The 4,310-nt window shown below is 42.7% G+C and overlaps 1 protein-coding gene across 2 annotated transcripts in view; it reads right to left on the bottom strand.

The window, feature by feature from the left end:
* Window positions 1–4,290, bottom strand: part of zbtb7b (zinc finger and BTB domain containing 7B) — a 19,718-nt gene extending 15,428 nt beyond the window's left edge. Inside the window, exons 1-2 of one of the 2 annotated variants that reach the window (XM_019253943.2) lie at window positions 3,809–4,290; window positions 1,918–2,024 (exon numbers count right to left, since the gene is read on the bottom strand). The gene's annotated coding sequence lies outside the window, so the exon portion shown is untranslated. The remainder of the gene's footprint in view (window positions 1–1,917; window positions 2,025–3,808) is intronic. The other variant, XM_027286997.1, reaches the window with a different exon arrangement.
* Between the last annotated feature and the right edge of the window lie 20 nt (window positions 4,291–4,310).

A 4,310-nucleotide genomic window follows, 5' to 3' on the forward strand; every position in this document is an offset into this window, starting at 1 on the left:
TGTATGTTCGAGTGTGTTAAAAACTAAAAACAGTGGGGTTGGAGACTACTCTATATACATTTGGTTGGGTTTGTCCAGTCTGGTTTACACCAATGACAACACCATTTGAAAAAAACAAAAACAAAAAAAAAAACATTCTTTTGAGTGATTTGATGATAGTTTGAAGAAATTAATATCAAATATAGTACAATATTTTATTTTGTTTGTTGTGATCTGCTGTGTGTGGTCCAGTTTTAAGTCCTAAAATATGGAGATAAATTTAGTTTTTAGAGCCTGAAAAAGTCTGAGCATCAGAAATAATTCAGTAATATTCTAATGCTTCTTATTATTGTGAATTATTTGTGTGGTAAACAACCCAAGTGGTATTTGTATTTTTTGGGGGGGCTGTTATGTACCAAAATAAAGTTAAATTATTAATTCCAGAAATTAAAAATTAAGCTTTGGGCTAACACACACACACAAAAATGTTAATAATACACAGATTTAAAAATGCATAATTTAATTAGCTAGTGTAACACTAGCCTAAAGCTGTACAGTGTGGTTTAGCTTAGTATTACTGTTATAATAATATCAACAAGGCTTAATAGCTTCTCAGAAGCAGAGCTGCTTTGTTGTGATCACATACCAAAAACCTATAAATATCAAAAGCCTGTTTTAAACACAAGTTTATTTTTGGCATCATCCCTGCCTGAGCCATCGTTAAAAGCCGATTGCAGTTATAGAGCATCTGCAGATGAGTAAACTTCCAGGTTGCCCATAAAATATTTAACTGCTTGACCACTTTATTCAGCTCATATCCTTCCCTACGACCATCCTATAAGAAAAACAACAATGTTCATTGAGGTCTGACAGCGTGTTTATGGTGTAAACTGTGACATTTGATGTGTGAATAAAAATATATACAGATTTGAGCGTTGGGCGTTGCATCAAGGAAATTAGTCAGGCTCTTTTCAAAGTACATTGACTATCCTGGTGAGCTCAACTCGATGATCTCACTTCATTTTTTAATCATTTGGGAATTGATATAACTTTTTTTAATTCATGGTGATGTGTGTGTGCAGCATGGTGTGGGAGGGGATGAAAGCAGCAATATGAAATCTGTCATATTTAATGAATAAATTATTTTTTAATTTTTCTGCATGTTAAAACACTAAAAGAAAGTGCATTTGTTGAGGTTATGCTTGTCACATTGTATGAATATTAAATGGGTTTGTTGGATGAGGTTGCAAACACCAGTGACATCCAACTTCATCACTTTGAAGTCAGTCTGAATGTGCTGAATTTATCTTTGATATTAAGTCTTTTGAAGATTAGAGAAACATTTTGTGAGTGAGTATTTAGTGCATGTTGTTTGTTTGAATGGTGCTCGGGCTCAGTTTCCCAAAGGTACCTTGAAGACATCAGTATAATTAAAATTAAGCACTTGAGGAAATGTCTGAAACTCCTCCCCACAGACAGATTTTTGGATCTGCATCCAAGAATTACTGTAGCTTTCCGAAATGGACAATCCAACAATCACATCCAGTTTGTACAGCAACTGCCGTTGTTGTCGAGGAGGTGACAAAGTAGGCAGTGTTTGAACTTTTTAGCATTTTTCACACAATTACTTTGGTCACTTTTCTTACGTTAAATCCGGGTGCAACACACGAAATGTGTGTCTGAAGGTGTGCACCATTATCTCCACTTGTAGGATTAATCACATCTTGGGCTTTTTGCCCCACCTTCAAGTGTAGCTATTTGGATCAGATATTAACATCTTTGCAATGATTTGTTTGAAGGACACTGAACCATGAAGATAATCTATGTCCCAGTGAGCATCTAGGAGTGCTTACCAAAATGGCTGACAGCATAAATAAAAGTGTCTCTGAAAGACGGACTGATGGTATAATACACAGTGATATATGGCATGATTCCTACCTCCAGTCCATAAACCCAGGAGAAGATGGGTGCCTGCTTTTTTCTGCCTCTTGCTCGTCCCCCTCCTCTTCTGTTTCTTATCTCAGAGGTCAGCAGGGGTCATACACCTGAGAGAGAAAAGGCAAAAAATAACCTGATTTAATTTAAAAATTATTCACCTCAAAGGGGACGGGGGGGTGCTACGTATGAGTCAGGCATTTAAGTGAGTAAACAGAGATGAAGTCCGTGACAAACTGATTAAGAAAAGCACAAAGTGCTGACTAACTGCAGAACATGTCTTTTTTTCTTTTTTTATAAAATAGGTTGTGGATAAACACACACCCACAGGCAATCACATGAATCACATGCATCAGATGTAATTTGGGGTGGAGTGGGGGTTCTTGTAAAAGAACGATAGAAACCAACCGCTTCCTACTTTGACTTCTACAGAAAAGAAGCGCTCTCCAACAGTCCGTAATTGTTGGGAAAGCCCATGCGTGTGCACACATACACACCCACACAATCTTTGAGATGCATCTGATTAACAGCATACTGTATGAAAGTGATGATATGCATGGACACACTTTTATTATTTCCACGGCTCTCTAAGAAATATTCAAGAAATGTAGCCAGAGAGTGTCCGAGCCCGAGAAGTGTCAGCAAGAAAAACAGAGATATGAGCTATGAGAAGAGGGCCTGTGGAAAGCAGAGCAGGATGCAGGCCATGTGAGGACGACAAAGAATGAGGGATGAAGCACAGATGTCTAATTACGTTGCAGACAACGTTAGAGCAAACAGAGCTGGCATTAAGAATTTATTTCAAAACCCTGATGGCTCTTCCATATGTGTGGGAACCATCCCAGTGCGAGGGCACATTAGAAATGTCCACTCACATGATGGCACACAAAGGAAAACAACTTTTTTTCCCCTCCAGACCACAAACAGAGGCCCGTAGGCGGCATGTCAGCCTCCCACTCGAGCCCCCCTCGGAGAGGGTGAGTCAAAAAAGCTGCAACAACACCTGAGCCTGGAGGGCAGGAGGCATTAACTACCTGCATGGACGGCTCAAGATTTAACCAAACAGGCTGTGCCCAAGACGGGGAAACCAAACCCAAGCCAGTTGAGCTTGTTAGGCCGGTCTGTCAGAGGGGCGAGTCAGCAACACATCTACCTCTGTAATGACACACACACACAAAAGCCCACTGGCATGACAGCCCTCCCCACCCATGAGGTAGGCAGAAGCCTTAACCTAACATTACAGCCCTGAGCACATCCTATTGTAACACAGGATAGTGACGGGATTAACATAAAACACTGGGTGCGCCATGGGGAGGATGATGATGATGATAATGATGATGATGATGATTAACAGACCACTGAAGGGGGATCATTTAGGTGCAAGAGGCTAAATCCAAACAGATCCACTGATCAGCAGAGAGGCAGGTGATGTGCGTGAGAGCAGGTTAGGTTTTGGATGTCAGCCGGTGTTCTCGGCTATAATTAGTAGCCGAGTCTCCAGAAATGTACCCGCCGACCCCGCTCGCTCTCTCTCTCTCTGCCTCTCTCTCTCTCTCTCTCTCACCTGGACGCAGCACACAGACGCACAAACAGCGTCTGCAGCACCTGCTCCAAAAAAGAAAAAAAAACACAAAGCGCACAAAACGCAGCCTCCTTTTACATTTTGTGCATTTAAAAAAAAATAAAAAAGTGCAGCCGAAAGACGCTCTGGTTGGTTTATAAAGGTGGGGGAATAAATGTCGACGCGAGTTACCGAATACCCGTGACGTGGATTGTCCTCCCATGACCCCGATCAGAACCGGGAAGGAGGGAGGAGAGAGAGGCTATATGTTAGAGGCAAGCCGGTTGCTGTCATTGCAAAAACAGACGGTCACTTAAATCACATTAAACTTACAGGTGTGTTATAATCTTCTGTCAAATGGACGGCAGTCAGGTGAGACAGTTACCTGAGTGCCGGTGTGTCACCTGTTTAGACTCGTCGCCTCCCACCTGACCCGGCCTCCACACTTCCTGGATTATTCCGTCCCACCCTGCCTACTTCTTCTACTTCTTATTCTTATTCTTCTTTTTTATGCTCCCGGCTCCTCTCTTCTCTGACGGGGGTCACTTATCCTGTCGTCCTCAGCTCGACACCCGGGAGGTTTTAATCTTCGCCAAATCGTGCGTCGGCGTTTTACTTTTTTTCTTCTTCTTGGTCCTCCCTCTCGCTATCTCTCTGCAGACCGCCGGTTCTCTGGACTGGCTCTGACCCCCCTGTCTGCTGCCTCCGCTGGCCCACTCCGACTCCCTGCTCCTTCTTTCTGAGAACCAGGAAGCGGCTTGCCCTACTTACACCCAGTCGCGGATTGGCTCTGGCAGGGCTGGAGAAGAGACCGCCGGGGTGGGCAGGGCACAGG

Source organism: Larimichthys crocea, chromosome XIII, assembly GCF_000972845.2.
Source record: "Larimichthys crocea isolate SSNF chromosome XIII, L_crocea_2.0, whole genome shotgun sequence".
NCBI classification, from domain to species: domain Eukaryota; kingdom Metazoa; phylum Chordata; class Actinopteri; family Sciaenidae; genus Larimichthys; species Larimichthys crocea.